The sequence below is a fragment of the Thunnus thynnus genome, chromosome 14 (genome assembly GCF_963924715.1).
Source record: "Thunnus thynnus chromosome 14, fThuThy2.1, whole genome shotgun sequence".
Classification (NCBI taxonomy): Eukaryota; Metazoa; Chordata; class Actinopteri; order Scombriformes; family Scombridae; genus Thunnus; species Thunnus thynnus.
Window position 1 is genome coordinate 22,543,515 of NC_089530.1, and position 19,718 is coordinate 22,563,232.

The following is a 19,718-nucleotide window of genomic DNA, read 5'->3' on the forward strand; positions in this document are numbered from 1 at the left end:
TGTCAAGTATAAACATAACTATGGGCTGCCTTAAGATTTGATCCTCCATGCAGGTTGGAGGTGAACCAAAACATGCTGACATGCATGCAACACGAAGGGGCCACCCATGCACAACACAAAAACAGTTAAAAAAAAAGGTATGTCGGTATGCGTAGCAAATACATGCAACATTTTAAATTCATAAATCTGATTTGGAATCCATTTAAGTCACAATTGTTAAGATTTCAGTCTTGGTTGATTTGGCTGGTGACATTGGCAAGTGAGGTTTAGTGCTACAGGTCTCAGAATGCTGGAGGCAGGAAACGCTCGATGAGTAAGTACTTCGTCAGAAATACAACAGAAGAGCAACTGGTGGATCAGCCTACAGTACAACCAAACAAACTGATGTTATTTTCGGTTTCATTGCTGCCTGCATTATTTAAAACTGTCCTGTTTTGTAGACACATTTTTTGTTAATGGCCATGGTCAGGGCTAACCTCTTACAAGGTGGCATTTATTGTGAAGCAGTCATAGTAAAAGCAATGTATTTGTGTTTCCCCAGTTGAATACTTTTAATGTGAAGCAGCAGCAGTAGGAAATGCTCCATTTGCAGGGGCAGAAACTTAATGCAACTATTATAGTGTGTTTAGAGAGTTAACAGTACACAGTGAGGTCTGGCAGACTCGACCACCAAAACTACTTTATAGAGAGGTGAGTAGAATGTAAATACATTGAATAGTCATTGCTGCAAAAATGCAGAAATTCATGAAAATCATTTAATGAAAAAGTATTTAGGCTGACAAATGATACGGTGATGTTAGAAAACACTATGTGCTATACATTTAAATGAGTTACTGTAACATCTGAACTTTGTTCAAGTTTATGACCTGTATGCTTCCAAAACATACAGGTCTACTAACTTCTTGTTTCCAAAAGTTAGTTGCACTACTCTCAGCAGTGGAAACTCCCTAAAATTTGAAACAGTTTTCCTTGATGATGTTCTTGTGAACCATCATCTGCCTGTGTAGTGTCATACAGGAACTCTTGATTAGTCAGTGCATAAACAAGACACTAGAGGGCTTTTAATTTGAAATGGTGGATACAGGAAGTGGCGACACGTGGCGACCAAGGCCCCAGGAAATACTAACTTACTACCTACCATATACTCAATCAGTGTGTGCTGTATACTGCCTACTATGTAAACGATTAAGTATGCCAATACCAGCAGACTGTTCACACTACAGTATACTCAAGCAAGACAGTCATGTGACCACATCACATGACTGCATCACATGACTGTATCGATCACAACATCTGGTCTCACCTGGCCAGCTTCACATCTCCGAAAACGTTGCACCAAATTTCCAAACAGGTGTTATTTGGATAAACTGACCACATATTGACCACATATTACTTTCTCACATGAAAAAATATTAAAACTTAATAAAATAACATAACATAACATAACACAGTCCTACAGAGAAAATGACAACAGCTTAATCGCCATCAGTTAGTGCGAAATACATTCTGGGATTCTTACAGCCAACCAATGGTATGACTTCATCACTCAATCAGTCAGTCAGAGACATTTGGCCTCGTTGTTGCAGTCCAGCCAAAAAGGGATGCCCTCCTCTAATAATCACCACATTTACTCGAGTGCTGTGCAGCACATTTTCCATTTTCAAGTAGCCATTTCATTATGACTTCATGCAGAAAAGGCAGTGAAAGCTTGTAAAAAACATTTGTTTTAACACATTCTTTGATGATGATCATCATCTGTTAATGTTTACAGCTGAAGTCCAGGCCGACAGGCAGAGTGCAGAATTGATCAGGTCACAGGGCATGATTCAGATGATGATGATTAATCATTTTTAATCATTATTGTCCAAAGAGACATTCTGGGAATCCGAATCATCATTACAGGAGAACTGTGACTCTTTCCCTCTAAAAATGTTCAGCAAGGCACATAATTCTTAGCTTCTGCAGTAGAGCTACATGGCTACATCTCTTAAATATAGATGAGACAATGAGAAAGGGTAGTTGCCCACAGTATTGTTTCACAAATGTTTTGATGTATTTCATGTATATTTGCAACAGTTTTTCAGAAAAGTACTCACAATTACACAAGTGGTCCAGTCATACCTCACTCTGGTTGAACATGAGTCACAGACCAAATTCTGATGTGTGAACTTACAACAACTGAAAACGTAATAAAACATCACTTCCTCTTTTGGACCTTGGTCTTGGTTTCCATTTCTGGGAAATCAAGGTATCTGAGATGGTCCAGTAAGCATTAGCAACATGTGTTTCTCACTTTAGTGTTTATGTTTAATGAGAAACACATGTTCTTTAGTTTCCCTGTTTAGTTCCATTTCCTGTTAAGCTCCTTTTTAAAAAAATTAAGTTCCAGTTTGTTTGTGAAGCAGGAAGGACTTTGTCCAACAACTAAATACCAACAAATCACCCATATTAAATGACAAATACTTTGTTGTTAACTTACTTTCAGGACAAATAAGGATTTGCTGTTCTAACGGCCCTATTGGGGCCGTAAGAACAGGAAAATATAATTTGTTAGAGCCTTACAAAACAATAAATCATTTCTGTTACAAAGAATAAATTGTTTTCTGATTTGGCAGCGCTCTAAGGTTTGGTTAGGGTTAGGCACAACTCCCGTTTATTGTCACTGTAAAATATTTGGGTAAAGTTGGAGAGCAATCGTGGTCATGGTTAAAAGAAACCAACGCTGACTGTTCATAAAAGAGCGTGAAGCGGACAGTGATCTTTTGTGTTACAGTATGATGTTTTGTTGACCCATCCAACCATGACCTCCTCCCCGTGTGGCTCTAGAATAACATCTCACTATTTCCTCCTTTGCTCTCGAAGAACAGGATAATTAATAAGTGAGTGCTACGTGCAGGAAATGACAGTTCAAAGAAAATGAAAAAGGAAATCAAGTATACAATCTCCAAATGTTTCTGTAACATTTGTGACTCATCCATATTTTTGGACAGTGTATAAGCTAATAGAAATACACTGAAAAGCCAAGAGACAGAATTTATTCCCGATAAATATTTGATCTGATGCTTTTAAATAGTTTGTATTACTGAAGAGTACAGCATGTTTGATCTGAGTCAGTGTATTACTTGTTTTTCCATCCTTGTGAAGTAATTTTTAAGGTTCACTGACCAAGATGAGTACACCATGAAAACTTACCAAGCTTTTCTTGAGAGATATTTAACTGCCTCTGTAGTGATTTAGACCTTTTCTGTAATATTTCCCTTACTGACTTTACAGTTGTATGCATTTTTATTGCAGCACAGCACTATATGTCGCAACACAATGCAACTCAAACTAAAAGCAACCTAATGCGATGCAAATACCCAAAAACAAGACAACAGCATAACGAAACGCAACGCAATGCAACAGAGACCCTCAAAGCAACGCTGTATATCTACAATAAATAAAAGCAGTAAATTATAATCTTATCAAGGATGTTGCACAAGCCTTTCAAGTTTCACTTTAGTCAAGTGTACTGTATCTCACATCATTTTCCCCAGAGTTCAGCAAAAAAAATCAATTTCAGGAGCATGAGGCTGTTTAGTTGCCCAAGGTGATGGAGCAGCTTTGATACCTTTGTTTTTGAAGACGTGAAACCTTTTGATTCAGAAACCTGCGGTAGAGTTTGTGCAACAGCACCTGATTTTTTAACCTAATAGGGGTTTAAAAGGTCTTTCACTGGCTTCACAGAGATTAGATCTGTTTGTCTGTGCGTTCGCGTTCGCTTACACCGTGAGTCAAACAGTTGATGAAATATTACAGAGTGGCGTAATGAGGCACATGAGGCAGGAGAGGAAGAAGTCTTGTGATGGAAAACCCTAATGTGTGTTACAGTAAAACTAGAGCTTTACATGAAGTGTCAGGCTGTTCATCCATACTACTCTTCTATCTTTTTATTTATCCAATAAAGCTGCCTTGATTTATGAATTTCACACTTTCCTTAATGTGATTTCTATGAAGACATTGTTAAAATTTTGTTTTTATGTGGTCAAATTAAAGTCAGTTCAACTTGAAATCAGTTCAAATAAACTCATAAATGCATCGCAGCTGGACTTGCTCTTGTTTGGCTCTTTTTCACTAAAATCACTGAAATACATCCAAACCAAGCAGCTGGAAAGCCTCCACTCAGCAGGGGTACGTTCATTTTAAAACATTTAAAGTGTCTGTCTGGTTAAGCGATACATTTCTTTCTCACAGCGAGCGATGGTTTACAGCATCCTTTGAGATATGTTTAGTCCAATTTGATGGGTGTAATGGAGGCTAAAAAAGACCGATGCATGGTGTAAAACACAAAACAGTTCCTAATAGCCATAAATACAGCATGGGATGGATTAAACATATAAACCCACATTTTCAATCTTATCTGAAAAAAGTAACTTAAACAGCACTGGTTTTCAGCTTTAATAGTAACATTGCCACTGATCTGTAACAGCACAGTTAATAAAAAATTGTTTTGGATTTATTATATTTGTTTTAATCACTTAAAAGTGCAATTATACTTGATCTACTTATTTTTATCCTCCACTGTGAAATGCTGTGTCCAATCCTTTTTTAAAATTCCAATGGAGAAAAGCTAAATCCTTATTTGTATTTATTTTTGTTGGCCTACAAATCGTCTATCGAGTCTAGAAATATCTGAATTTTCCCATTATAATGTTTAAGTTTTAATTGTTGAATATAAAATCCCTTCGGGTCGCTAAAACTATCAAATTTCCCAAGAAAATCACTATTACTACAATACTTCTGTGTCCTTAAATCCTTAAGTATAAAGCCTCTTGACATCCTTTCAATATAACTAATTCAACTCCACTTTGAACTGAGCTTAATTTCTTTTTACGTCACAAAAATTATCTACATCCTGGACCATCCTCAAAACTTAATCCTGATAATACAAGTCACTTAACTTTTCTTAAACCAGGGGGGGAATAACAGCTGCCTTTGTTTGGAGAGATATCATGAGACAGAATTACACTGACTCTTGCTGTGACTCACTGAATGATGTGTTTTCTCTGCTAACTGCCAGTGATTATATGTTGTATGAGATAAACCTGTCATTAACCCAGAGGGCACAGGAGCAGCACAAGATGAACACCAAACTTCCCCGAGCAAAGTCAAAACTGTTAATTTGGATTTCCATTATTTCCTGCATGTTTGAGTGACATAAAAAAATACATCTATTTTAGTATAAGTGTTGTTTTCTTAGTGTTTAAAGAGAAGACACATTTACAAGCTTTGAGCATTTGTAAGCTACTGTTGTGTCAATTTGTGTCAGGTGTAACTTGACAGCCAACTCTGTATGCAAGCACCTTTGCCCTTTTGCTCTCACAGACTCACATGACATTTGTTACAGTCACTGCACAAGCAACATTTCCTCAGAAAAGAAGTGGTACAGGACATGTAGTAAGAAAGGGAAGATAGGAAGATGTACTTGTGACTGTGAGTCAACACAAGAGACTGAAAGAGCAGATAAAATCAGCCAAATATAATAATAATATGAGTCCAGCCTGCAAAACAAAGCTACCAATCATCTATCCACCTATTTATCCAAATATGGAACCTTTTTTTAGACATGGTGTGAGCAAAAAAAAAAAAAAAAGCATGTCAACAATCAAAATAAGACTTGGATTGCTTGCTTTATTCAGACCTGAACAGAAAGAACTTTTGTCTCTCTTATCTTTGTAATGTCAGCTCTTCTGCAGCCAAAACCGTCTTTGCCCAAACAAATATGACCTGGGGGACATCCAGTGATTTTAACTACTGCAGTGATTTTGATCCTTTGTTTGTAAAGTAAAAATGTCCTACCGTGCAAATTCCCCGTGTGCGGCATTTGGTTGAAGACAATTGGATGCCCTGTAACTACTTCAGCATTCACACTTGGTCTTCCTCCTGTCATAAAAGAATAAAAGCAAAAGTGGAATTTTTAGAGGAAGGTTTTGAACATTGTGTCAGCACTAACAAACCTGACAAAGTCACAAGTCTAAGCCTTTTACAAATATATGACACAAAAAGAAAGAGAATCAGTGTGCAGCAAATGAAAAATGAGGCTTGTTTTCAGTTTGACGTACATGCTTGTTGTGGTTTGTCCAGTGTGTCTTGGAAGGATTTGATGAGCCTGAGGTTGATCCAAGTTTCTCATCCTTTAAGAGAGCATAAAAATGACCAAAATTAGGGTTTTCCAAGTCAATGCTGCTGTGTTAACAGTGTTTTTTTTAGCAAAATAACATACACACAAATCATACAAAGGGCTTGAAGGTCAACTCGCTGAAGGACAATTTTAACCCACACAAACCAAACTTAAGTGTGGTCAGGTGCAAAAAATTCCATTCTTCAAACTTACAGGTGTCACAGTTAAGCTGAAATGCCGTGAAAATAATCTCTCGATAACTGATTTATACCCAGCTGGCTGCAGGCTTCAGGCCTGTGTAACATTTCCTATTCGAGTAGCAGGGGTTTGTGGGATGTGTGGAGCTGTAAACAGGAAGTTGAGTAGAGCCAGTACAGGAAGTGCATCAGTCAAACACAATTTATCATTTCCAATAACTCAGTTGGGTTATTTGCCTGTTACAGTAAGTTGCAAGTGGCATATGACACAATGGGCATATGACTGTGGACTGTGACCCTGTGTTGTCTGAATTTTATTCCCTGAGTGAACAAAGCTTCTTTATGACTTCCCTCGCCTGTCTTAGTTCCTACCGGATATGTAAATATTTAAAACAAAGGTCACAAATATATTTTAATTTATAAAATAGGCAAAGTAGTTTCCTTAAACATCTTCACTTTGTGTTTGTGTGATGTAAATAAAGCAGCAGCAGGATGGTTTATGTGGATCGGCTCATAATGAAACTACAGTGCCCATGGTCACAGTATTAAAGGACCATGTCAGCGAGTGCAACAGAGAGGCTGACTGATGTCTTTTTAATAGTTTTTGGACACTATGCTTGTAGGTGCACAGCTGTGCAGTGAGCTAAACAAACTTCCAACAGAGAGTTTAACAGGATGCAATTGTGAAACTGTGACAAATTAACTGATGGTGATTACAAATCAGGAAAAGATACAATAAACAACAGTTGGACTACAGTTATTTTAAAAATGAGTTAGTACAATAAGAACAAACTGACTCTCAAAAGTATAAGCTAGCTGTCAAATTAGTTACATTCTCATGCCAGAAATAAAGTATCATCTGTAGGCCTAAAGATCAACATTAAGTCCTCATAGGAAGTGTAGTGCTGTAATTATTCTAGTAAACACACACATAGAGTCAACAAGAGTAAACATTAAAAGTAAAATACTTTAAATACTTAAACAGTTAGCCCAACAGTAATTGAAAGCTGATGTGAAACCAGAACTTCTGGTTCCAGAAGTAAGAAAACCAACTTAAAAATCCCATACTGTATGTTACTATGCTAATAACTAAAAATCCTGCCTTGAAACTGAGCTTTTCTCAACAGTATGTCATGTGACTCCTTTCATATGTTTAGATAAGCATAGTAGTTTTTTGAAAAATGATCTAATATCATTGTTTATTCAATATTTATGTTTTTTAATGGCCTTTAACGAACACTATTTTCCATAAGACCTAGACGTTTGCAGGTGCATACATGAGCTAGTTGAGGGGTTGTAATGTCTATAAGAACAGCAGGACAGAGAGTGAATGATGTAGAAATGTTTTGATGGCAGTAATTACAACTAAAAAGCTGTAAGAAAGTGTTGGGGGGGTTTATGCATATGGATGAAACCAAGTTACGATGATGTAGGTGCCTGCACTGTGCTGCTGGTAGTTTTCTGATGGGAACTGTAGTGTTTTCCATGCTCACAAAGTAATCATTGTTAAAATCTCTGATCTTCTGATAGCAAGTGTTGCAATGGATGCTGAGTTGTCTTAGAACATGGAAAGTAAACCTCAGGAACACGATTTAGTTTTTCAGAAAGACAGATGAAAGAATCTGTTAATGAGGGATTGCCTTGAGTAACAGAAGCTAGAGGAACAAAGGTGAGACTGGACATGATGTTATGACTTTGGCCTCTATTCAACAGTGACTTAGTAAAATAATGATGAAATTCTCATATTTACAATACCACTAATGTTACTCACAGTTTTGATATTAAAGATATAATTTGCTACTATGACAATATAAGTCACAAATCTCTAAATGATGTTGTCAACTTTTTTATTTCATCGGGAAACTTTTTTATTCACAATCAGAAGTATTTAGGTTTGACCCTCTTTCCCTCTTTCTATGTTGATTGAGTTCAACTCAATGCTCAACTCTCTTGCTCTTGTAAACAATAAAAAAGCAACAGGTTCTTAGAATTTTACAGAAATATATTTGATGAAACCCTCTGAAGTCAAATTAATTGCCCTTTTGTAATGTCTGTCCTTATTTTTTTTTTATTCATAAGATTTGTTTTTATTTATTTTTTTAATTATTCTCATTACTTAGTTTTCAACCTATTTTGAATATTTATTTGTCTCTCATTGCATTGATTTGTTTTGTTTTCATCCATTGTTTTTTTTTATTTTTATATACTTTTTTGTTATCAGCTCTCCTGTTTTGTGTTGTGTATTTGTGTATTTACAATTTTCTGTTGAAAAAAGTTTTGTATTTAAAAAAAATAATAAAAAAGTTACTTAGAATGTTGCATTAGGAAAACATTGTCTCAAGATAAGCTAGTAAAGTGGCTAGCTAGGTTAGCAGTTAGCTGATCAGAGAAAAACTAAAGTCTACAAACTCACAAAACAGTTATAAAGAGTAGTGCAGATAATTCTCTAACAAGAGAATTTGCAGAGTAGATAGCGGATGCCTGTCAACACTTGTCTGGACACAGGTCAGACAAATGGTGGACATAACAATATCAGTAAGGGCCTGATCAGGCAGAGCATTTTTTGCAAGTTGCAAAACGCGAGGTGCACTGCACTGCTTTTTTCTTGAGGCCTACAATTTAAAAAAAGAAGAGCTTGCCACGTCTTTTTTTATTGTTGCTTAGCAACCACTGAATCACCTGTCCTTAGCCTAACTGTTATTTTACTGTGAAGTGAACTCACTCCAGGCCTTCTGTCCTCTGTTCAGATCAGGGTAACTACGATTGGTAAAGTCATAGCTCTGGATATCTAGTAACAGCCACCACTAGTTTTTCCTCCATGACTGTTATCTCCACTTGTTGTCATCACCACCACAGAAGGCCCGTCTCTCAAGTCATCCAATTTGAAATGCAAATGACGTTGGCTGAGTTTGTTCAACTCATGGCACTCAGGGCGCTCCTGCAAAAATGTGACGCACATAGAGCGGAAACACGCAAGGTGCTCAAGAAGGTAAAAGCAGCAAGCAAAAAGCTTTATTCTCATCGAAAACAATTACAAAAAGCTGCCCCAGGCTGCTAAAACGTGCTCTGTCTGATCAGGGTCTAAAACTGTAACTGCAGCTGAACTGTGCTAGCAGAGGTTGCTATAGCAACAAAATGTTCAATTGAAACCAGCAGAAACCTGCTGCTGGTGGAAAATAATATAAGTAGGATAAAAAAAAATGTTGGTTTTGGTCTTTCATGGGATTTGTTGACAATAAAACACATTTACACTGACAGTGAGGGCATGTTTGGGTGAATCACGAACAACAGTCACCCTTTTGACAGATGAGGGTAGTCTGTGTGAATGTGGAAGTTATTCAGTCTCTAAACTCTAGTCTGAAATGAATTGGGATGCTGACTTTGTGAAAAAAAATAACATGAATGTAGCGTTTCTGTCCAACGTCCACAGTCTGGATGTGAAAGTGCTGTATGGATTAACTTAGCTCATTAAACCCAGCAAGAATGACTTGTTAGCTTATGATTTAATTCAAACTCCATGATGTCTTGCATTTTAATCCAGATTAAAGCATATTTTAAGATAATAAAAAATCTGAAACACGATACAGTAAAAGTGGACTTTTGGCTAGGAATCGTTGTCCTAAGCTGGAGGCAGACTACTCGATCTTCATCAGAATGTGATTGAAAAATGAAGATTCAATAGAGATATATGAAGGTAAAATTGTTTTCATGAAGCAGAGAACTTATACTTCCCGTGTCAGGTTCTTGTTAGAGCGGCTAAAAACAGCACAGCTTACATTACAGAGCTGTCTGTGAAAACTGGACTGGCGGTTAAATTCAGTTGATTGGCTAGTTGGTTTGTCTGAGTAAGTTTGAAACTTTCTATACTCTGCGCAGGTTAAGGCGGGCTCAGAATACAGGAGTTTTGGACCGATTTATCCCCAGTTCACCCTTCCCGACAATTGGAGGAGAAATCTGGTCTGGGACCTTGGCCGTTACCAACGTTCAGCCCAAATAATCTAGTAATGTGAGGAGTTTACAGATCCAATCTTAAATCTAAAGAACAAAATCTGGATGGTTACGTCACTACTTTCCGAGTGGTACCACAATAGCCAATGAGAGAAACAAGTCTACAAGGAGACGGGAGCGAATGAGAAGACTTTTGAAACAACAACAAGCTGTTGTACGGGTGCATTGGACAGCTGAGACGGAGGAAAGGCTTGTTGATACGTCTATCAATTAGCACAGCAGGAACTGTGCATAATGTGGATTTCCTTTAGGCAATACTCACTATGTTGCCAGGCTGGCTATCAAGCTGTACAGTATCTGGGTCCTGTTACAAATATATTTGAGTGCTACATCACTGAGTTCTTATTCATTATGGACTAAATAAGTATTTCCACAAGATTGACATGATACCTTAAGCCCCTCTGGAGTCCAGTGACACAGTCTCCTCCTCATCTGCTGCAGAAGTGCCTTCCCCCTGCCATATTCAACAGAACTAGACCTAGCGTTGACAGGATGTGCCAAGACATATAAATATAATGAATAATACTTACCGGATTATCGTCTGGTGGCTCCAGAAGAGTGAGTGTGTTGCCAGATGCTGCAAGGCAAACCAAAGTCAGGGAGTGCACGTAACACCATTTACATGGTTGATTGAGTTCCATGTGCAGTACTGGGATAATGTACCTTGTATGAAGAGGACAGTTTCTGTAGGTGGGACAAAGTCAGTGGCTGCCCCCCCCACCGAATCCCTTCCATCACAGGCCTCCCTTGGTTCAGGTCAAGGGCCAGCTCCTCTGCTAAGGTGAAGTCTGGGGTTGGTGGGACAACCCCCCCCTCCCCAGTGCCAGACACATGTGCCTTTTTCTTAACTGCTACAATCAGTACAGACAATAAACTATGTGAGCAGGCAGCTTTTAAGTAATTTATACACCTCATTTGCACATTTTTATCAACAATCAAGGCACTTACCAGCCTGCAAAATGTTCTTATATTTAATCTCGACTTGTTGCAAAGTCCTCTTTTGTCCAGTCATGTTTGTTCTGTCGAAATATTTAGAGAGATAGACAGAGATATATATAGAGAGAGATTTGCACATATTGTTATAGTACATATTCTTGCATTGTGGTTTGTAATTAGTCTTCATGGTAAATTTCCTGAGTAACTATTAACTTCCACTGCTCACTTTTACGGCAAAGTGTACAACTGTTAATTTGTGAAAATGACAAGTAACTCCTTGAATTGTAATTATGACAGTTTCAGTGGAGCAGTGGTTAGTAAGTGTATATTTTTGGACTAGTTGTAGACAGTCGGTCCGCTATTGTCTGCCAGGCTTTTTCTCTCTGTTTAATTACAGCGGCCGTATTGCCTTTTTTACATATAATATGTTTCACCTCCTCATAAATTTCCATTATAAGCTGTTGCTCACTTGACGAGAAATACACTGCACGCGGCTTCTCCATTTCTGCATCAGTAAGATTGGATTTACAGATCCAATCTTAAATCTCCAGAACACAATCTGGATGGTTACGTCACTACTTTCCGTGTGAGACCACAATAGCCGATGAGAGAAACAAGTCTACGAGAGACGAGAGAAGGAGACGAGAGCGAATGAGAGGACTAAACAACAACAAGCTTTTGTACGGGTGCATTGGACAGCTGAGACGGAGGAAAAGGCTTGTCGATACGTGGCAAGAACATGACGGCCTATATAACGTGTCTTCCAAGACATATCATAAGCATACGCAGAAAAGAGAAGAGCTGTACTAAAGCAAGTTGTTGCACCATGTCAGTCTCCATTTTGTTTGTATCTGCTTTCCCATGAGATCATGTGAGATCACGAGGTGGTGCATTGCTCCCTCTGGCACGATAATCTTAATAATATCCTGTAGTGTGTGATGTGCCATTATTTATTATCCTGCAGCGTGTGCATATTTGATTTCAAAGTCTTAGCCCGGCTTTAGTTGGTTAGTATGAATGCTGGATAGATGCCTCATTTTAACTGAAATGATGTGGTGACTACTTATTTGGTCAGTGAGGTTCAGCCAGGTGATATATTTGTTTAGCTCAAGTCTGTTGGATAGCCGGTTGATTGAATCGGTTGGCTGATTTATTGGGTTGGCTCACTGCATGTTTGTCTTTCAGTTACTCTTTTCTGGGTTTTGTTGGCAAGCTGAAAAGTCACCTGGCAAGTCAGTGGATTAGTTACTTTATTTTATTTGGCTCAAGTTGTTTGGATGGCTGGTTGAGTTATTAAGTCATTTGGCTGATTGTTTAGTGTGTTTGCTGGCTGGTTGATATTGTTTTGAGTGGATTCAATTTTAACTGGCCTGGTTTTATTGTTAGATGACCTTGCAATAGATTATTTTATCCAGGTTGGTTTGGGTGTGTTTGATTCTGTGGGTCTAAATTTAATCCTGTTTGTGACAGTGGCTGTGTCGTGGTTTGGTTTACTCTGACATGTTTTGCCTTGTTCTGACCTAATTTACTCAGGACTTGTTGTGATTAGTCTCCTGAGAATAATTAGTCTGGACTAGTTTGTGTTAAATTTGTTATGTCTGTCTGTTCTCTTATATTCCTGCTTTGGTGTGGTGTGGTGTGGTTTGGTTTGGTTGGGTTGGTTTGGTTTGGTTTAGTCTGACATGTTTTGCCTTGTTCTGACATAATTTACTCAGGATATGTTGTGATTAGTCTCCTGAGCATATTAAGTTAGTCTAGACTAGTTTGTATTAAATAGTTATGTCTGTCTGTTCTCTCATATTTCTGCTTTGGTGTGGTTTGGCTAAGTTGCTTATGTTTCCTTTGCGTTGGTTGAGTTGTGGTTCGTCCCCTCTTTAGCTTATTAGGTTGACACTGGCTGGTCGACATTAGGTTGGCAGACCCCGGCTTGATTTGCCTCGATGAGTTTGGTCATATACATTAATCTTAGCTGCTACAGTACAGAGGAACATATCTTCTTCAGTGAGGCTGATGTAACACTGAGCCAAAGAGCTGCAACACTGCATCTGACACTACAGCGCTGCTCATATACAGAGATACTTTGATACTGAGACAAAAACAGGCTCCAATACTGTACGTGCATGGAGACACACACACACACACACACACACACACACTCCTACACACAGGCAGATTCTCTCAAAAAGCCACAGCCCTCTGAAGAGAGAGAAGAGGAACTGTCTGTTTTTTCAGCACTCATCAAAGGGACATCACATATCATAGGAAGCGTTCTACATTTTAATGAGGTGATGTGAATAAAAATTTAAAACGAAAAGACCAGGGTCACATGATGTAAGCTTCTGTGTAAGGAAATGCAAAAAAAGAAAATGCAAATACACCATCTGCCCTACAAACAACTCAGTGTTTTTTAGCATTAGGCCACTGTGTGTGTATGTGTGTGTGTGTGTGTATGTGTGTGTGTGATAGTGTGGGGTATTTCCATTGACACCAGTAGCCTGTTGATGAGACCCAAGAACAGGAAAGGACAACTTCCTGTAAAGAAAGTCTTGCTCTCCACGCATAAAAAAATATAACTGTGCAGCTGTAGTTGTAGTAGCTTACATTTTCCATGGAAGTGACTCTTCAATTGAATTCATATTTTAACTATCATCTCTAATTTTTTTCACATGTTAAAGTCACAATCAAACAAACGATGACTTTTGTAATGACATGACTTTCAGTGTGTCTGTGGATTACTGTCTTTAAGTGGACGCTGGTTGACACATGTGTGAAGCACATTGGGTTTATTTGTGATTAAATGGGCTATATTGTTAAAAAAAGTAAAAATTGCATCATCTTGCCTCTTTTCCTCTTGACTTGTCCTCAGGGTGTTCCCGCCTTTGCTGAGGCTCTGTGGAGGTCATTGTGGAGGCCACAAAATCAAATGATGACAAATAACAGCTTTTCCATGTGGAGGTGATCCTGATGATGAAATAAAAAACACAAATGTTGCACAAGTCCTGTGGTTGCATTGTGCACACCTGGACACACAGCTCAACTCACTGAGGTTTAACTCATGCTAAAAGTCAGACATAGCGGGAAGATAGCATGAAAAGCATAGTTGAAATTAATAATATTAACAATGATCTGCTTTTGTTTGTTTCTTAACATCAACCTGCTCAGGGACTGTAGATGAAAACTGACCTTTCGACTAAATCTGACACATTTACATCATGTTGATGTGAATTAATATGTGTTGTCTCTGATAAATAAATGAATAAAGTAAGTAAAGTAAACAATACCATAGTTCCATTTAAGTTTCCCGGTAATCCACTTCAACATTAAAGGATATGCCGTTGACCAATAGCAAACTGTGTTGACAGCAACCATTGAGATAACAACCAGACAGGATAACACTACAGGATACTGTTAAGATTATCGTGCCAGAGGGAGCAATGCACTTCCTCATGATGTTACATGATCTCATGGGAAAGGCATAAACATAACGCAGATTGACATGTTGTGACAACTTGCTTTAGTAAACGTCTTCTTCATGGTCGCCATTTCACTTCCTTGTACAATTGTTTCTCTCATTGGCTATTGAAAGTAGTGATAAAATCATGACTGATAACAGAGACATTCATTGCATACTATCCCAGCCAATAACTCCATTAAACTGCACCGCTTGACCACAAATCAGCAATCAAGACTAAACAATGACAACAGACATGCTCGACCACAAAAAAAACCCCCCAAAACCACTGGTAACATTTTGAAAAAAATTCAAAGTAAGCATCACTTAGTGGGCGTCCAGACCAAGAATAGCCCTGTGTTAACAATTTTTGAAGGAGGCACATTGTTTCGGATGTGATGATGAAATATGATCCAGGAAGTCCAGGTTGAATAAGCAATCCATGAGTTTGAAGGATTATCAGACACCAAAACGTTGCACGGTGGTTTAAAATAATCTGAGGATGGTTTTTAAAACTCAGGAAAGTTATTACAGTGACAGTCATTTTATCTTTCATTGTGATAATCACAAACTTAACAGTAGGAAAATGGCGTACAGGATACAAAGTGATCTAACAGGATGTATTTGACTGACTAACGCAGCACCTTGCTGGATGATGTTGCAGCTCTTGCAGCTGTGTCAGTGTGGCGGTCAAATGACAGAGGCTGGCTGCACTTTTACCAACTGATATCCAAACACACACCTCCAACTTATATCGCCCAGTAAGCTGGTGTGCTCTATACAAGCTGAACGAAAAAATTTTAACATATTCAGGAAGAGAAGAGAGGAATTCTGCTATATAAATACTTAAATATGCATTTTTACATATATTTGACCTGAACGAAGACACTGCATAACAATTCACTCAGAGACACAGAATAAGAACTTTTTATTTTCACTGTATCTTTAAAAGAGGTCGAACTCTTCTGCAGAGTAGAATGACAAAAATTGTATAATGTTGAAATCTGTGTTGTGACCTTTGCTGTACCCTCACATCCCTAAGTCAGCAGCACAAACACCATCTAAAAAGCAGAACTTTTAACTCTGGATTTAACACTATACACACATGCATGGACATTACTACACTCACTTCTCAAATTATTAATATATTTTGCACTGAGGCAGTTTCAATACAGTTTTTTCCTGCTATTTTGAGTCAACCTCAGGTCCCATGATGAATTCATCTGTCTGGTTGTTTTGTCCTTTTCATTTTGTTTGTCCCTTTTTTGTACACAAATAAGCCCAAAGTTAGCTTTTTATATCATTAATCATTGTTTTTTCAAAAAAAAAATAAACTTCACACTCAAACCTGATCCATGTGGGATTTTGTTCCCTATAAAAATACGTATTGATATTAAAGAGTTAAAAAAAGATAACTCTATATTATCCACTATAAATTTTTTCTTACACTAAAAACTTGACATAACGAACATTACGTTTTTGGTACTGAGCTCTCATTTGTTTATCAGAGTTAGAGTTAGTGTCAGTAAACACTAAAAAATATATAAGATGGTAGTAATAACTAATACAAATACAACAAAAATATTCAAAATTTGAAATAAGAAAGATCTTGTCAAAAATACATAAATTACAGCCTATAATGTGTGCCTATGTGGTCCGTAATTTCTATATTGTTTGCGTATATGAAGTTTATGTGATGAAATCCATTGAAGCTGTTCTGGAGGTTTGTGGTGGTTCTTCCTTTAATTTGTCACTCATCTGTTTAGAAAATGTGTATATTTAACATTTTTGGGAACTATTGGGTATTATTTTTAAAGAAAATCATCATGTATAGGTGTAAATAAAATTAAAAAGAACACTACAGATAATGGATGGCATAAATGAGTAAAATAGTAGCTAAAGGTCACCATGCTATCTGACTAGTATATCTAGCAAGCTGGCATTGTTTGAAACTGCAACGTCAGTTATGCTACTGTCAGTGGTTAACTGTGATAACTTGGAGAATAAGGCTGGTGATTTTCTATATTTTTCTCATTATCAACAAATCTCATGTGCAGAGCCAAACCAAAAAAGAATTTATCCACTTAAAAGTATTGTGTGTGTGTATCCACAGCCTAATATATCTTATTTCTCTGTGCTGTAGACCTTCGTTGTTGTCCAAAAACTATTAAAAACACATCAGTGAGCCACACTGTCATGTGCTCCTTCACCCCAGAGAGTTAAGTCACGTTAGTTTGCTCAGAAAATGCTCCAAAGACTAATAGCAGTGATCACATTTTCAGTCACATTTTCAGTCTCTGGAGAGTAGTTCTGTGTAATGTTTGGGGAATGTGGTTCTGTTTAAAGAGCTTTTCTTGTCATACATATCCTCTTAATTCACATAACCTCTTAATTTTATACTCAACTGTATATTGTAGATAACTTTAGTATAAGTCATACTAACAATGGATCACATGACTACTAGGTGAAATTAGTCACTTTTCTTGAGAAACAGAGAATTATTATCTGACTCTGCTGTTCTTCATGCTGTTTAGTATCTTTCTTCTCATTTCTTTGGTTTTTGGTCTGCAATTTAACTGTTTTAGTTCACTCTAACTATCCCCTGTTTTCAGTGAAAAAGCTCTGATAACCCCTCAATACACTACCTGACCTGCAATAAACAACAGACAAAGTTAGCAACTATTTGGTGAACATAGTGGAGCATTTAGCTAATAAAGAGCCAGATATTTCCATCTGGGGGTTGGTGGAGACCAAAACAGCGAAAAGGGGAGTGAATATTGAACTCACATCTGTGAATGTTGTTAATATGTCAGTGTTGTGTGCAAATCAATCAGTTAATGGAGGTTTCACTAAAGTTTTGAGGTACCTGTGCTTTACCCAAGTCTTATGCTACTTCAGTTTGCAGATTAAGATTTTGCAAACAAAAAATATGATCACTTTATAAAATATGATGCATTATTATAGATTAAAATAAAATAAGTTAAAATAAGCTTAACCTTAGATATAACATTAAAATACAGCTTACAAATTAATATAATAGGTCTTCACAATGTATACTTTAAACTGTGGTTTTTGCTGATGATACTTGCAGGACTTTTACTTGTAGTAGAACAGATTTACATTGTGGGTTTTGTACTTTTTTTTTAAAGTGGATCTGAATACTACACTGGCAGTGGCACACATCACACTCAAGCAGACAGCAGTCAATAAAGGAAGACAATAGACTGGAGGTCTCTGACCACAGCATCCTGAATACGTCTCCTCTTGGCCTCAACACAGAAAACAAAGCAGACTGATCTGTTTCATTGCGTGAGTGTGAGGCAGAGAGTGACGGAAACAGAGGGGGACAGGTAACAGGAAGAAAACTGTGTGTGCACCTGGTTCCTGCTGTGTTTCACACTGTAAGAATAGTTACGCAACAAAATGTAACATAAGACAATATTTCTCACAAACAGCTGCAGTGTATTTAATACTGCATCATTGTTTGCTTTCACGCTCAGTGTTTGACAATAAACGGTTGAATAAACCTGCCAGGGGCTCGGTTGCAGGGTTTTGAAATATTACTGTACATGGCCTCAGGTTTGCTGTTTGGCAGTTTGATTAAACACACACATTTGTTTAGGAAAGGTGTCTCCAACCTTTTTTGACAGAATGAAAGAGGCCGAGAGCTACTCATGTCATTAGTAACATTCATTCACATAGCTGATTTCCTCTTAAAATAGCTGAATAAGCTCCTTTTGTGTGAACATTTACATTTTGTATCAAAACATCTTAAATTCAGCAGCATGTGCATGTTTTTTTCCTGTATGCACTTCTTTACATTTTCAATGTGTCAACTTCACTCTATTTAATTCACATCATTGTCTTTTAAGCGTTGTTTTCAGCCCCTTTACCTTCTCTGTTCGTAGACTGCTACCAGCCAGAAAGTCCCATGAAATGTTGTGTGAAGTGAAAAGAGTACCTAGCTGCAGTCAAAATGGCCGACACAGAGGCAGACATCTTGGACATCCGCAGTCAACAGGAAATCACATGACGTAATAGCAGCGGAAGTTGGTCTTCCTCTTGTTGTTTTTTCCCCATGAAGTAGCACATAGATTTAAAAAAATGTATAAAGTTTATTCATTAGAAATATATTTTAAAAGTCAATTGACTCTCTTAAAGGCTTTATACAATATTTTAAATTGAGAGGATTGCAATGAATACAAATTTTAAAAATGGGCCAATATAAAGTTAATTCAATAAGTCTTTATTGAATGATTATTTATTTTGTTTAGGTAACGTTAACATCAAATTTATTTATTAAACAATTTCCTATAAACAATATGAACAGGCCATGTCTAACTCAAAGACCCTCTGAGCTACTGATGAAAGACAGTGACCCTTACTACTTTTATTGCATCCCCTGCTGGTGAAATCAACATTAACTGAGCTAGCTAACGGACATCTTTTATGTTTGGGGTCAAATTGACCCTAGCAATTTAAACCTACAAAAAATGAAGGTTTTACCCAAGTTTACACTTCAGAACATCAGCAAGCAATACATAACAGATAGTCAATCATGGAAAAAACACGAACAAAAAGTATATAAAAACTCAATAAAATCGTGCGTCTTATGCTAGGTACCTAGTGCATGGGACCATTTTTTTTTTTTTTAAAGAAAATGATCCTCAGGCAACTGAGGAAATTCAGCCTGCCAGTGACAATGATGGTACAGTTTTACACCGCTATCAAGTCCATACTCGCCTCCTCAATAACTGTCTGGTATGGGCCTGCAGTCCAGACTCAGTAGGTCATCAGAGCAGCAAAGAGGATCATCGGCTGTGACCTGTCCACCCTTCAGGACCTTTATGCTTCCAGGTCAAGAAGAAGGGCAAAAAAGATTATCAGTGACCCTGGTCAGGGAACAATTATCCCCTCAGTAACCTGGATTGATGCGTTGATCCAGATGTCTGTGGATACAAGTCTT

The 19,718-nt window shown here is 37.5% G+C and overlaps 1 long non-coding RNA gene across 3 annotated transcripts in view; it reads right to left on the minus strand.

Annotated features, from left to right (window-relative positions):
• LOC137197284 (uncharacterized) overlaps positions 1–6,529 on the minus strand; it is a 42,324-nt gene extending 35,795 nt beyond the window's left edge. The window contains exons 1-4 of one of the 3 annotated variants that reach the window (XR_010931386.1): positions 6,374–6,528; positions 6,102–6,173; positions 5,839–5,922; positions 5,652–5,766 (exon numbers count right to left, since the gene is read on the minus strand). This is a non-coding gene — a long non-coding RNA (uncharacterized lncRNA). Of the gene's footprint in view, positions 1–5,651; positions 5,767–5,838; positions 5,923–6,101; positions 6,174–6,373 lie in introns of those variants that run through there. The other 2 variants (XR_010931387.1, XR_010931388.1) reach the window with 2 other exon arrangements.
• Between the last annotated feature and the right edge of the window lie 13,189 nt (positions 6,530–19,718).